At 38.2% G+C, this 16,534-nt stretch overlaps 1 protein-coding gene across 1 annotated transcript in view; it reads right to left on the bottom strand.

Annotated features, from left to right (window-relative positions):
- Window positions 1–14,521, bottom strand: part of PLA2G4A (phospholipase A2 group IVA) — a 147,451-nt gene extending 132,930 nt beyond the window's left edge. The window contains exon 1 of the mRNA XM_058539851.1: window positions 14,445–14,521. The gene's annotated coding sequence lies outside the window, so the exon portion shown is untranslated. The remainder of the gene's footprint in view (window positions 1–14,444) is intronic.
- Between the last annotated feature and the right edge of the window lie 2,013 nt (window positions 14,522–16,534).

A 16,534-nucleotide genomic window follows, 5' to 3' on the forward strand; every position in this document is an offset into this window, starting at 1 on the left:
CCAAGGAAATTGAAAAGCATGGCAGCAGATACAAAGGCACAGATCCATTAATAGACTAGGTCTCTCTCTCTCTTTTTATTTTTGGTGAAGAAGTTTGGCCCTGAGCTAACGTCTGTTGCCAGTCTTCCTCTTTTTGCTTGAGGAAGCTTGTCTCTGAGCTAACTTCCGTGGCAATCTTCCTCTATTTTGTATATGGGATGCCTCCACAGCACGGCTTGATGAGAGATGTGTAGGTCCACACCCAGGATCCAAACCCGAGAACCCTGGCCTGCCAAAGTAGAGTGCGGGAACTTAACTACTAGGCCACCAGCCCAGCCCCCCGGTCTATTTCTTAAGCTAGGAGCTCGACAGTACGAAACCTGCCCCTCATGTCCCACAGTGATACGCCTGCTCCCTGTGGCTGATGTCCATGCTATTCCTTTCGAATCGACTTTTTCCACTCTGTTTTTATTCTTGCGTCTCTGACATTGCTTCTTTATCTCTAAAATTCGTATTATTTGAAAGCTCATTGTTTAAACAGACAAGTATATCTGAAATATCTGCTAGAGTTTCAGAGAAAAGAAAGATTCAAGTGGTTTAAAAAATAGAAAGGGCTTGATGGAAAAGGTAAGTAATTTATCTGATATTTGAAACCATGAAAGGGCTTAGATGTATAGACAGGGGAAATGGAAACCTTTTCTCTAGGAAAAGGTCAAGAACTAAGCTGCAGCCACATTGGAGATGCCCCATCCCACCTCAAGCTCTCACTGGTGCTGCCCCCCTCACCCCCTTCTCTACAGGATAGTCTCTGCCTGTCCTTCAGGGTTCCATGTAAACTCACTCTCTGAGGTAAACCATCTCTTCATCTTACTCAGTTAGGACCCTTGTATTTCTCCTTGATATGTCTTACCACAATGTTATATACTATATTTACAGTGTATGCCACCCTTGGCTGTGAGCAACATGAGATAAATTCTGTCTCCTTTTCCCTGTATTCTTGTTGGGCCCCGAGTGACCACTCAGTTACTACTGACTAAAGGATGAATGAACAAACTTGGCAATTTGTGTGGAATACTGGGGAAAACTGGTCAGACCATAGATGAGGTCTTGTGTTGAGAAATAATCAAGGGGAATTAGAGTCTATTTACAGAACCTAGAATGACAAACTGGAAGATAACGTAGCAATTGTTAATTTGAATACTACTTAATTTTAAAAGTTCACATTTGTTAAACATTTCCAGATGCCAGATACTGTGCTAAGTGATGTACCTACACCATCTCATTTCATCTTCATAATAAGAGAGGGATTGTTTTCGTCATTTTAGAGATAAAAAACTGGTTTAGAAAGGTTAAGCGATGTGTCTAATCGACAACTCAAACTGAGGCAGATTATCTTCCCTACTCACGCTCTGCAAGAGAATACTATCTCCCAGAAAGATGAAGAAGCTTTCCCCAGATCATCTGGGTTACAAAAGGCTGAGCTGGCCCTAGAATCGTGACCCTCTGCCTCATACCAAATTCTCTTTCTTTCCACATCATTCTGCCACTTTGCAAAAGACTCTAAAGAACAGACCGAGAGGTGGCATGATGGAAGCGACACTTTGTATTAGTTTGCTAGGGCTACTGTAATAAAATACCACAGCCTGGGTGGCTTAAACAACAGAAATTTATTTTCTCACAGGTCTGGAGGCTGGAAGTCTAAGATCTAGGTGTTGGCAGATTTGGTTTCTTCTGAGGCCTCTCTCCCTGGCTTGCAGACGGCCAGCTTCTCACTGTGTCCTCACATGGCCTTTCCTCCATACCCACATTCCCCTGATGTCTCTTTGTGTGTCGGAATTTCCTCTTCTCATAAGGACACCAGTCAGATGGATTTAGAGCCCACCCTAAGGACCTCATTTTAACTCTATCACGTCTTTAAAGGCCCTATCTCCAAATACAGTCACATTCTGAGGTTCTGGGGGTTAGGGTTCCAACATATGAATTGGGGGGGGCACAATTCAGTCTATAACACACTTCAATAGTATAAACAGAGCAGTTAAACAAAGAAACACACAATTGTTAACTGACAAAGGCAGTGCTTGAGGCGGGAGGGACAACCAGCCAGAGAGGTCCAGATGTGATACGATACGCACCCAAACTAGGAATGTGGAGGTGATTAAGACAGAGCACAGCATCTTTTAGATGGGACAGACTCCTTCATCTGGTTATTTAAAAAGCACACATACACACACATTTCATATAAATGAAACTTACATAATGCATTTCTTTTACCACTTCACCATTGGGAAGTACTAATCCATGTGAACCTGTCTATTTAAGGGCTAGGAAGCTGGCTGGCCCAGTTTCACACTCTGCATTACCAACAAAGCAAGAATGTCTCCTCACTCCCGAGCCAGCCAGTTTTCTTTTCGTGATCATCTGGTTTGCTGTTATTTTCCATTGTTTCACTTTTTGGTAGCCAAAAACAAGTGGTCATTCTAGCTATATTTTTAGGTCATGAAATTTAGAAGTGGAAGAAATATTCGTCACCACCACCTAGACAGAACTCCATTGTGCAAATGTGTAAGCTGAGGCCTAAAGATGTGAACAAACCTAGCCAAGTTCACTCAGTTCGGGCAACAGTTGAACACATCTCTTTACTCTCAGTCAGGTACTCTTTCTTGACACCCTACCAGAACCTCTTCTCTCCTCTCCTCCTCTGCAGAAATTCAGGCTAAAAAGAAAAGATGGCCAAAATAAAAAGAACACATATGCAAATTTTTGTGGCCAAATTTGAAGTCGCCAAGTTATTATCTGGTGATGTAAAGTAAGCTCAAGTTATGAATTTTAGGGAAATGAATAACGGAATTTCTCTCTATGACTGGTCAAATAAAAAGCTTAATATTAGAGTCACTTTCATCTTTTATACTTTTCTGGGTTTGAATCATAGTTATAAGATGTTTACTGACAAATACTAGATGGATTATTTTAAAAATTCCTCTTCTCACACAGACCAATATGGAATAATATCACATTGACAAGTGCTGACTATCTTATATTCATTTGCAGAAAATGTAGAATAATGTTCTAGCTTCTACTTAAAAGAAACTGATAACGGTGATGCATTCAGTGTTAACACTTTTTAAATATACCTAACGATGTGGTACAAAATGCTAGGAAAAGCAGCATGTTTTGGACAGCACATTACTTCTACAGCTTTCTCCAGACCAGACGGTTTGCAAATATGCTCCCCTAGAGAGTATTTGTATTTTGTTGAGGGTTCCACTCCCTCCTTAACTGCTGCCTTTTCTCATGACGTACTAAAGATTGCCACAGTAGGGAAAGCCATATCTTTTTTCTAAAGTAAACAGCACAGGGAAAACCCCCAGGAAAACCGTCATACAGGCTTAACTGTTTCATGAGTGCCATTTTATTACTGGACAAAGTTATCATCACTTTGAGTTTGTTTTGCTTTTCGACTCACACGGTAACTATTTCACGCAGCTAGTGAGGCTGATCTTGTAGTTAAAACATGGATGTGGACTATGATCTTTAAGTGGGAAAAACTGACAGGAAAATACAGCAGGCGCTGTGGAAAATCTGAGGTGCTGTACGTTCACCCATTTCAGGCATTACTGGCAAACTAAGCACGAGAGGGGCATTCTACAAGTCCTGGATTGTGTAACGTGTAATAGGAATTCAAGCTCTCCATTCTTTCTTCAGGTCGTTAGAAGTTTTAGAAATGTGCTTTAGACACCAAATGGTAACCCCCTTTGGAAATGAACAGGAAACCTGGTCTTTTGAAGGATTAAGAGCTCTGTATATAGAAAGTGTGGATTTGAGAGGAGTGTCCTCAGGAGGTCTTAATCTTTTTTGTGCCGTGGGCCCCTTTGGCAGTCTGGCAGCATGACATTATAAAATTCATGAAATAAAAACATTGGATTACAAAGGAAACCAGTTATATTGAAATACGTGGAGTCCATGCAGTCTAGTAGACCCCTATTTATGTACACTTTGGAGCCTCAAAGCACGTTTTCTCCCTCTACTTCTGTGAAGTATGTCTACATAGTTCTAAAATTCGATGTAAAATTCTTGAGAACAGAAGAACTTACATCACGATAAAGGGTAAAATAATAGAAAACTAAGTTCTTTTTGTCCCATCTACCTCTGCTAGTACCATAATGAACGTGTAAGCGTAACCTGAATATTTAGCTGTTACACATAATAAACACAGGTTGAAATAAACTAGAAACATATGAATATGAATATGAATTTTACATTTCCTCAACCTTTGATCAACAAGCTAGAGAACAGTGCAAGGACATTCATAAAATCTATAAAAATGTTTCCGCTGAGCTTCTGTTGGTGAGATATAATGCCTCAATGGGTTTTGTGAAAATAGGAAATTAACAAAAACAACATGCCTCTCCCCTTCATTTTGCAGATGTCCCCTTCATTTTGGACAGGAAGAGGTTAGATAACTATATCTAAACCAGAGCCTAAGAATTATGGGCAGAAATAGGAATAAAGTACAGAATGACTTTGCACTTCACGACATGTCTCACTGAGGTAGAAGGAAACGAGGACAAAGAAGAAACTTCTGAGTGCCCAGGAGTGCATCTGGGAAAGGCCTGAGCCAGAAGCAAACTCTAGTGCATCTGACCACCAAGAGCTTCCTCATCACGTTGCCTGGCTTGCCCCACACAGACTCATTGCTTCAGTGAATAGAAGCTCCCGGCCATCATTAGTGTAAAACTAAAGCATTTTAGTGTTAAGAGGATTTATGAAAAATGACTAATGAGTTAAATTTTGAGGAAATATGTGAGTCAATATTTCAATAGGATTTTTTAGTTCTTGAAAAAAATGTCATTTTGAATATGGTAACCAGCTGTTCTCTAAAGCTCTAAGGATTGAAAAAGAAAAGAAAAGGAAATGACTTTTAGTTACTAAAGGAAGGACTTATGTCACATTGAAGAAAGAACAGTCTGATAGCAGAGCTCTAAAAGAAAGACCCTCTTTTTTGATGTTCGATTATTATTACTAAATTTTTTAACCATCTTTACATTTTAGAGTTGCAATCGTTCAAATTCTACAAAGCATTATCTTGAAAGAGTACTAAAGTGCCCTCAGGAAGCTGGAGAAGTAAGCATGAGTTGAGAAAAGCTGAGGGGTGCCACGTAAACCAAACACAAAAATTTAGCTAGGCATCCAATGAAGGCAGGCGAGGTAACCGGTAAACAATCAGCACTTAAAACAACAATTCTAGCAACTGAGACATGAAGAAAAGGGAGCCCTGCCTGAAGGCTCCTGGAACAGAGAAAGGCATTGAGATTCACTGAAGTGTAGAACCGGGCCTACCAGCTGGCTGGGTAAGGAATCCAACAAGAGTTTGAAAGGAACGAAGACTGAATTCCTGCCATCTAAATGCTGGGATTCAAGCCAATTTGTGCCTACTCCCTACTAGTTAATAATTACTTTGGATAAAAGGATCTGTATTCTACAAGCTCATGAATTTCTATGCATTTTTGTTTTAGGCGTTTTGTTTTTGTTTTTGTTTTGTTTTGTTTTGGTTAGTGTACTCATGGTTCATTTTTAAAATTTCCAAATTTTCCTTCTTTCTTTAAAAACTCCCAGTATAGAAGAACTCAGCCATTTTAGCTTCTCCGGGTTTGCTCCTAGCGTTTAAACATAGCTGGAGAAAAACCACATGACCTGGCAGACTGGTTTTACTCCAGGTTCACATTCTCAAAACTCAATACTACACAGCATCTTTCTAAGTTTTGCTGGTGAACTTGCATTCTCACTCTAGAAAATGACTTTCTTCTCTCCCTCAAGTCTCACCCCACCTCCACCCCACTCTTAGCTGGTGACCTCATCTCCTGTCTCTGAGAAAACAGAAAGCACCAGAGGGAAGTTGCTCATCTTCCCACGACATCTACAAACTCCTCTCCAAGTGCACTTGGGTTCTCCTTCTCCTTGTCTCAAAGGAGGCAGAGTTCTTCCTCCTGTTACAGACCTGGCCCCAAACGTGGCTCTCTGGACACGAAATCCCTCTCTCCTCCTCATACTTCACTCTGATGGCTACGCCTTTTTTTTCTGAGTCATTGAACTTGACTTTCTACTGGATAATCTGATTGGAAAATTGTTCCAGTCTCCCTCTACTCCATATTCCTTTTCCCTCCATGTCTCCATTTTTTGCCGTGTGTCACTGACAGATTTCTCTAAAGGGCCATTTGCTCACGCTGTATCCATATGCTCAGAATCCTCACCTCCCATCCACTTGCCGTCTCACTTCCACTTCCTTCTCACTCCGTCCCCATCACTCCACTGAACCTGTTCTTAATCAAGATCACTAACAACCTCCAAGTTTTCAAAGGTAGTCGTCACTTTTCTATCCTCTATTTTTCTTTCTTTTTTATTATTTTTATTATTTTATTATTTTTATCTTTCTTTCGCTCCTTTGCTCCCATCACATCTCCCTAATCCCCGGTTTTCCATCTAATTTCTTGGTTGTTTCTTTGCAGGCTCATTTGCAAATGCTGTGCTCTGCCTGGAGCCCCCATCTGGAGCCACATCATTCTCACTCCAGTCACCGCCTACGCATGGCTCCTCTTCCCTCACTTCTCAGCTTAAATTTTACCTCTCAGTAAGCCTTCCCATCCTTCACCTCCCCAGCTAATTCTCTACTATTGAAGTCTATTTGCTTCCTTTATTATCTGTTGTTTGCTTAATTATCGTCTCTCTCCTCCAAGAGAGAATTAACCATACCTGCTTTATTCACCCAGGTATGCCCTAAATGTTGCACAATGCCCAGCATAATATAGTCAGTATTAATTAAAACTTACTGAATTGGTGAAGGAATCAATGCACATAGCCCAGTGACCAACAATGCCTGGTTCGTATTAGTATTTGCATTTATTTGAGCCAACAGGTAAAATTCTTAAGTGAAAAAAGAGAGTACAGACTATCTAAATTGCCTCCTATAATACCTGTTCTTTTTCTTAGTATTAAAAAGATACGTTTTTCCTACTATTTTCCTAGGCATGCTATATGTCTTCATAAAATACTATCTAGAAATTATTTTCCTCACAGAAAATTGTAATTTATACAAGAGTGTTCTTTTCATTGTGACAATAGCTCATAAGGTATTAATCAACCAAGCCAATTTATCAATCTAAAACATAATTTAAACAGATAGTAAGAATTTCTGCAAACACTGAATGAGTCTCACAAAATTGATTCTTTTACGGCTTCTCATTGACAATAGAGGCATCATTAGTGAAAAGGATAAGAAAAAAATCCCATGTAAAGATTGTGAACTTTTGTATATTTTAAATGTAAATCCTTGGTTGTTGCCACCTCAAAAAATAAGTACCAAGTAGCTTCTCAATATTTTGCAATTAAATTTTTTTTTTATTTATTTTTTTTTGTGTGAGGAAGATCAGCCCTGAGCTAACATCTGCCAATCTTCCTCTTTTTGCTGAGGAAGACTGGCCCTGGGCTAACATCCGTGCCCATCTCCCTCCACTTTATGTGGGATGCCGCCTCAGCACGGCCTGACAAGTGGTGTGTCGGTGCGTGCCCGGGATCCGAACCCAGGCCGCCAGCAGTGGAGCGCGCACACTTAACCACTACTCCACGGGGCCGGCCCTGCAATTAAATTTTTAATTTACCAAGAAATTTCTTTAAATTAGAATTTTTGCTGTGAGAAATCTTCCTAAAATATGTTAGTAGCGTCTTCTAAGAATCAAGGATACAGCAGTACTTTGAAGTTATTATCTAAACATGAATTCCCATTGTACATTGAAGTAGCGATTTAGAAGACTGTGCGATGAACTACAGAAATGCCTAGTGTTATCTCTTTGAAATCTAGGTTTGTGACCTCAACCAATTTTAAATTCCTCTGGCCCTTCTGCATGACAGTTGAAGGGAAAGGAAGTTGGTACCTGTTTTATAGAAAATTGCTCTTCTATAAATTCTGACATAACTGCTCTAAATTACTTTTCTCAAAACTTTCATAATATTGCATAAAATACATGTAAAAAGTACACAAAATTACTTTTGTTTTGATAAATAAAAAATTAGAGCCTGAAGAAAACTGAAAAATACCATTTATCTGCCCCCAGACTGTCCCAAGCAGACATTGTCTTATCTACAATTACGGATCCAAGAATTCAGCAAGAATACCTCCTTCCAGAAGGAGGTCTAACACTACAGACTGTATTCAACTTGCTTTTCTTGTTAAAGCTGTGGGCATGAAAGTACAGGACAAATAGGAAGTATGTCAATTTACTGACTGAAATTCAAAGCCATTTGCTGACTACAGCTGCATCGAGTAGTCAAACTTGACCTACTACGTATTATGTATTATAAAGTTATACGTGTGTATACTAAGCCGTTTTTTAACTAAAGTTGGTGTTTACCCCTGAAAAGGAGTAACTGGTTTACCATAAGCTACTGGATTGTTGGAAGGTAAAATAATAATGATTTTTTTCCATAAATGATAAATCTAAGATCAGAGTAGCCATTTTGATAAAAATGCTTTCTGCCAACTACCAGGATTAATAAGAGCCATAGGTTCTATAGGTCATGTTTAGAAGATTCTAAGAGAATTTTCTATTTATCAAATGGAAGCAAAATCTTTGGTAAAATTAGTACTTCTTATGTAACTCATAATGTGTCTATTTTGTATTTTGGGATAAGACTTCATATACTTTATTTTCTTAAAGTGGCATATATCTATATAAAATGCTAAATAGTTCCAAAATAAGAAATTCTAAATCATACACTACTTTTTCAATCATTCTTAACTGTTTGTGCAAACTTCCTCTATTACGTCAAGCAGTAATTCAGTTTTAAGAGCAGAACAATTAAGTTAATACGAAAACATGCAATTGGGACGTGTACTTCCTGGGTTTTCTCCTATAATTTTTCTGATGTTAACACAAACAGGAAGAAGTTGACAGTCTTAAATTACACACATTAAAACTGAAAATATCGGGGCCGGCCCGGTGGTGCAAGCAGTTAAGTGTGCGCGCTCCGCTGCAGTGGCCTGGGGTTTGCGATTCGGATCCCGGGCGCACTCCGACCCACCACTTGTTAAGCCATGCTGTGGCGGCGTCCCATATAAAGTGGAGGAAGATGGGCACGGATGTTAGCCCAGGGCCAGTCTTCCTCAGCAAAAAGAGGAGGATTGGCAGATGTTAGCTCAGGGCCAATCCTCCTCACAAAAAGAAAACTGAAAATATAAACCCATCAAATCAATCAACTGAAGCATACAAAATGCATCAAAATGGAAACCATAAAAGACTTGGACATTAAACAAGCCATTTGACTTTTCAACATCTCTCTTTTCACATCCGTAAAATGTGAACACCTACTCTGCTAACGTACATGGAATGAAGTTCTTAAACAATCTCTTCATAAGCCACAAAATATTATGCAAATGAAAGATATTATTGGCCCTCTGATATTTTTTCAAGGTAGGTAATTAGAAAACAGATTGTAAATGAAATAATAACAGAATGAAAAACTAAGCAAATATAAGCTGAGTATTATAAATACATGAGTTTTCTGTACTATGGAATACTGAAATTACACGTATTATGGACATTTGTTTTCTAATTCAAAACATACTGTTACCTAAAATGTCGAAATTTCCCTGCAGACTCCAGATGTCAAGCAAATGAGGAGGAAGATTAAGGAAAAGGGAGCAACTGATTCACAACTGCATGTGCTAAGGAGGGAATGGGAAAAAAAACGAGCGCAACTTGGCCTATCAGCCTATCATCTTTAACCCAGCGGTTATTAAAACTTTGATAATAGTCACTTAGGGGTGTTTGCTCAGTTTCTCTAAAGTCATTTGAATTCATCAAATAAGTGATTGGATTGGTGGTGCAGCTTTACACACCTGCTTATGGTGAGTGCTTAATTATTTACACATTTTATATTTGTATAAAGGGGAAATAAACTGTATTTTCAAAGAATGTTGTAAGAGTGGATTAAGAATCAAAGAGAATCAAAAAACTAAGAATCACATAGCAAGAGTAGCAAAAATTTAGCGCATCTCTTTTTTCTCAGGCAGGCGATGGTATCAAAAGATCAGAACAACATCTGCTCTATTTGGTATCTTCTTTGGAAAGGACTCTAGAAACAACCTTTTGGTTCCCCCAACTGTCACTGCCCTAATTGTCAAGGAGTAGTGATGAAGAGTTGACTAAAACTGAAATTCATTTTCGCTAAGTTGGTTCTTGACAAACATGGACACTATTTTTCTTACAAAACCTTTATAAAGAATCACCATGTAACCCTTGGTCCCATCTCCATCTTCTCTACATTAAGCAAGTGGAGTTGTGGGAGACTCTACAAGGGCTCTGGCCCTCTTCTCTGAGCCCTCTTTGATTTCCCTGATTTTGTAGAATATGACAGTCTATGAGAATAAAAATGACTTGCTTCCATTTTTCTCTGCATCTCACCCATTTTTAAAGAAACGGTTTCAGAAAACAACAAGAACAACCCTCCAAAATTGAGAAAAGTGATGTCTATGTAAATTCTATTTCCAGTTCAAAATTTGGCCTTTAATGTTAAGACCTCTAACATTCTTTAAAATTATTGAGGGCCCAAAGGGCCTTTGATTATGTGACTTATATCTGTTGATATTTACTATATTAGAAATTAAAACTGAAAAAAAATTTTAAATCTCATTGAAAGAGGCAATTCACAAACATAGACATATAAGTGGCCACCATGAAAATTGTTCCACCTTATTTCTGAAAGAAACGCAAATTTAAACAAGATAACATTTTTATATAATAATTGTCTAAGTTTTGGAGTTTGTCATTGTTCTATTTGAATGATAACACAGTGTTGGCTTAAGGAAATTCTACTCTCTTATACCACTTATAAATGGATACAACCTTTCTCAAGAGCAAAATGACAAAAATAATAGCTAGTATTCCATGACATTTTGCTAAATATTTTTGGGAATCCTCAAAATACTCAATTATTATTATTATTCCTATTTTACCGTTGAGAAAAGAACGTTTTAATAAAGTAATTGGCTTATGATCTCACAACTTGTAAGCAGTGGAACTTTAGTCCGAACCTGGAAAACACACTTTTAAGAATCTATCCAAAGGAAGTAAACAAAGATGTGCACAGACATTTATATAAGAGGTCCTAGCTGAAACCGTATTTATAAAAGTGGAAAATTGTCATCCACCTAAATATCCAACAATTTATAATGAGCCAATACAACATATCCACGCACTAAAAATTACATCATGGTAAGAACCATGCTCTCGCTCATGGGTAGATTGATATCATTTACACACTGCCTGACACATAGCAGGCACTCGATAACATTTGTTTAAGAAATGAATGAATACAAAATAATGCACAAGTATTAAAAAACCATGTTTTAACAGCAAATATCGTGATCAAGGGAAACCATGTTATAAAACAGCATGAACAGTGTGTGAAATTAATAAAACAAGGAGGCCTCTCGACTGAGCTGGCTCTAATGCCATGGCGGCCTACAGAAGCAAACCAAAATCTAGGCCCATAAATGCCTCAAGGTTACAAAATTGAAACCAATCACAACCAATCACAAACAGCCAGCTAGACTTTAAGCTATAGCCAATCAATCATTTCCTTACTTTGCTTCTGCCTTTTCTCTCTGAAGGTCTTTCCCTGAGCTCCCGTCAGTCTGGTACTGCCCCATTCAAATTGATTTTTTGCTCGGATAAACTCTTAAAATTTTTAGGGGCCGGCCCGGTGGCGCAAGCGGTTAAGTGCGTGTGCTCCGCTGCGGCAGCCCGGGGTTCGCTGGTTCGGATCCCGGGCGCGCACCGACGCACTGCTTGGTAAGCCATGCTGTGGCGGCGTCCCATATAAAGTGGAGGAAGATAGGCACCGATGTTAGCCCAGGGCCGTCTTCCTCAGCAAAAAAGGAGGAGGACTGGCGGATGTTAGCTCAGGGCTGATCTCCTCACACACACACACAAAAAATAAATAAATAAATAAAATTTTTAAAATGTCTCAGTTAATCTTTTAACAAGTGTGCTCACAATTTTGTAAAATCTACAAGTGAGTCAACGTATAGAAAAATGTCTAGGAGTATAAAGAGGTGTACATACGTGAATTCCTTGTCTTTTTGTCTGTGTGCTGATGCATGTTATATATTCAATAAATATTTGTTGATTGAAAAAAATGAATGAATGACATTTTTAAAGTAGTTACTCCTTGGGGGAGATTATAGGTAATTTTTTCCATTTCTTCTTTGCAATTTTCTATATTTAACAAAATTTAAACGGTGAGCATAAATTATCTTCGTAATAAGCAAGAATATTATAAAACATAATTATGCTAGAAATATTGTTAGAAATTTTGGGTTAAAAACAGAAAATATAGACAGCCCACAATCCAATCAAAAATAACTTGCCTCTTATTTTCCTATTATGTTCTACTTATTGTATCCAGCAATAAAAAATGTCGGATGTTATAGAAAAACGGCAAGCTTAATATTGTACAGCTAATTATTATTGGGGTTGAGTCTAGAATCTAGGTCACTTGGTTTCCAGGCAGGTAGTTCTTTCAATTACACAAAATTGCTTGGAGTTCCAGAACACTAATGAATAAGTGACAGTATGGGCCTTGCAATATCCACTGTTAGGCAGTTCTTTACTTACAAGTAAAATGATTTGCTAATTAATTATTTAATATTATCAGAAAACTCCCAAGTTATAGACATACTTCATCTTCGTGTGACATGAATGATTTGGGGTGTTTGTGAACTTCCTGAAGGTATTTCCAAATGTGTGCCTGTTGGAGGAGCATATCATTCTGGGGAGGGGTTTACAGCTTTTATAAGATTTGTAAAAGGGTCTGAGATTAAAAACAAATGGCTGAAAGTAACTAAAGCTATAAAATCTGAAAGCAAAAGGAGAAAAAAAAACTGATGATAAATAAAAAGCATGGGAGGAGAAAAGGAACCACAACTAATTCTGTCTTCCTCTTTTTTATTCCTGGAACATACTTTTTAATATGTAAATAACTTGGTTTTATGACTTTGCTTTCTAAGCAGTGACACTAGGAATGATAGTGATAGGTTAAAAACACAGGCCACATTATCTCTACGGAATGAACTGTATCAGATACTAAGAAATATATTTAATAATTTTCCTTTTGCTAATTAAATATAAATGCAAAATACTTCAAAAGTGACTTGGTTAAAAAGAAGCAGTTTTTGGTCTTATAAAATGTGCTTCCTCTACAGGAAGTTTGTAAAGCCGCTTTGAGAAAATGCAGAGTGAACACTTCTCTATGCATTTCACAATTATTGCTTAATTTAAAATTTAACTCTTCCTCTACTCAACGAAAGAAGAAAATAACCTGTTTCTTACCCCAACATCAAATTTGATTGGCAAGGTCTAGGGACCTCTGGAATACAGTTTAAAAACTCTTAAGAGGGTTTGTTTCACTACTATACCCAGCAAATATCTCTTGGGCTACAATTCCAAATTTACAGAACAAATAGAAACAAAACAAAATCCGAATTCTCCTTGAAACCAAAGGGTGATCTATGCAAATACGGTAACTTAGAATGGACACTATCCAATGGTAGACCTCTAGTACTCTCCATCTGCCTTGGCGGAAGCAAGGCTTACATCATCAACCAGTGTGAGGAGCATTTCTTGTTCTAATTTTTGAGATGAAAAATCATTATTTTTAATTCTAAAAAGATTATAAGTTGTACGAGACTTAGACATGTTAAGCCACTATTATTTCAAATTTAAATGCCCTTTTTACCGCTTCTAAAACAAAATTACTAAAATAGTATTCACATTCAAAATTAACCTTTCTTATTTGATCAAATCTTTTCCAGTATCTAGTTCTGAGCTCTGTGCTCCTGGCATGTCAAACAACTTAGTGGAAGGGCAAATCACAATACCAGTCGGTTTACAATTAATTTTTTAACATTGTCTTTCTTTTCGCGTAACGCTGCAACATATTCAAGACGCAGGAATGCTTTGTATAAGTAACCGAAATGACTTTTTTTTTTTTAATTAAAACTTAAATGAGCGAACAAATTCCGCCGCTAAAGATCGTTAGGGGTGTCACACAGCACGCTGCTCAAGTACGGGGATCGGAACCGCTGGGTGGCATCACGCGGAGGACTAGTCCGTGCCACCTCGCCGCCGTTTCGGATGTTCGCTTTCGTTCGGGGGCTGTAAGTGAAGGAAACACCTTATCGTTGACTCCACAGTGCATTGAGACCTCGGAAAGCAAACTGGCGTTTGTTAGAAGGAAATTAAGTTCCCTGATCTGTGTCTCATTTCAAAGGACAGAGGACATGCAGACGTTTTAAAGCCATGAACTACTAGGTTTCCCTCCGTCCTTTCTTCCTTCCAAGTATGATACAAACTAAAAGCTAAGGAGGGTGGGAGAGAGAAGTGGAGGGAGGGAAGAGTAAATATATTGCTTACAGTTCCCAGAGTTACATGAGATTCTTCAGGCTCCTTTACGCCTCTAGCTTTCTGTCAGGATCCTTTTTCAGCCCGGCACTACAGAGAAGTTAATGCCTTATCCTTGGTAGGAGGGGCTAAAATGTGGGCTGGTTTCCTTTAGTCTTGGCAGATGTCTTAAGGTGGAATTAAAGAAGAAGAGCAGGAAAGCACTGTTTTCGGAGAAGCTGAAATGTAAATGTTTACTGATCAGGACCAGGATTTGAAGTCAGAAAACATGCTTAAATAGTATGTAAGTTAACAGGGCCTAAATTACGTGGATGCCTGTGTGTGTGTGTGTGTGTGTGTGTGTGTGTGTGTGTGTGTGTGTGTGTGTCTGGAAGTACTTCTTGTCCTTAAGTAGTTAATTGCTTCCTCTTTCTTTCCAAACAAGCAAGAACTAAATTGAAAAGATGAATAACCTAGGGCATTCCTTAGAAAGGCAAAATTTATACCAAACTCAAAATATAAAATGTGTACATTTTGAAGATGAACAATATAAGACTTTAAAAAGGAAATCCGTTCAAATATTTCTTCCCCAAACTCAAAACATCTGAGTTGATAACCATTTGTTTGTAAATTTAAGATTAAAGGCATACCAAAGAATGTAATACATATGTTGAGATTTATGGGGAAAAAACTCAAATCAGGTTGAATTATAAATTTGCAATGTAAATTCAAATGCCTGATAACACTGTAATAAACAAGGTATACTGTTTAAATTTATCCAGATTCAACAAGAATCAATTATTGTCGTTAAAGATTGACATATTTGTTTAGTATATCTTGTTTTAAACACAAGATCACCTATTTTTGCCTTTAATCAAATATTGAGCACACTCTCCTAGCTCTCTTATAACATTTTCAAAGAATATAATTTCAGCAGACTCCATCATTAAATCTTCTGGATTATCTGCTCTCTGCAGCCCAAGATTCAACTCTTTTTTGTTTTTATTTTCTCCCATAAATTCAACCTCATATATTATACATCTCTCCTTCCTAAAAAAGGCCTGTAGTGTCTCATGGGGGTCAAGATCTTTCTCTTTCCAAAGATCCTGAATTTCTTGAAAGGTGGAGTGTACTAAGGAGAGGAGCAGAGAGCACGCCGCTATTTTTCACCTTTCCCCCGGGTGCAATTGCTGAAAGAAAGAATACGTTTTTCAGGGCATGTTCATCCTGAGATTCTGACGAACAAAGGCTCCCTCAAAAGGCGGCTTCACAGTGCTCGGGTCAGTTTGATAATAGAAAGATGTAGCTCTCAATATTTGGAGAGGATGTCCGACACTGTGGTATATATTAAAGATATGAAAAAATTTTGGCTAAATGCTTTTAAAGAAAATTTTAGTGTATGTTATCCCTAGGGTTAAAACATATGGGGAGATGTTTGCCTCTTTCCAGCCTTACTAAATCGGGCTGACTTATCTCCATTCTTTCAGTGACTAAAAGCTGCTGCAGGTGTCTCTCCCTCTCTGGAATTGATGGAGACCACCTTCCATTGCCTCATCCTGTGGTTCTGTGGCCTCAATGTCCACATTCAGTTCAGTTTGGCTCCTTATCTGTGATCTCATTGTTCACGTAGACCCCTAGATAGATGGTACCAGTTCGGATTTACTGTCTTCACTTTGTTCTATTTCCTCCAAAAATATTTCCAACATTAGCCTACTAGTTCCAAGAACCACTGCCTTCACGTTAGAAGAGAGACTGCCTTCATAGCCTGCCTTAGTATGTAAGATCAATTCGGTCTGAAGACCCCTCTTTTCTGGGCCGGTGCATCAGTGATGATCAGTTAGGGGAAGAAATACGTGTGGGACCCATCTGAACTGAGCAATATTGTAGCAGCCTCTTTAAGTCCAATCCCACATTTTGCCTTATTGCCAGTTAATGAGTTTCATACGGTTTGCCATTAATTACCAACATCTTAAAAAATTTAGACTGAGAATAATAAGCTAATTTTAGCACTGGATAAGTAAGCAAAAGGAACAGACTCAAAACTGCCCGGAGTAGCAAACAAGGAAGTACCTCTGTGTCAAAACCCATGGCTCAAAAAGCAGAAAAGGAAAACCTGATGTTTT

Source organism: Diceros bicornis, chromosome 4 (genome assembly GCF_020826845.1).
Source record: "Diceros bicornis minor isolate mBicDic1 chromosome 4, mDicBic1.mat.cur, whole genome shotgun sequence".
In the NCBI taxonomy this organism is placed as follows: Eukaryota; Metazoa; Chordata; class Mammalia; order Perissodactyla; family Rhinocerotidae; genus Diceros; species Diceros bicornis.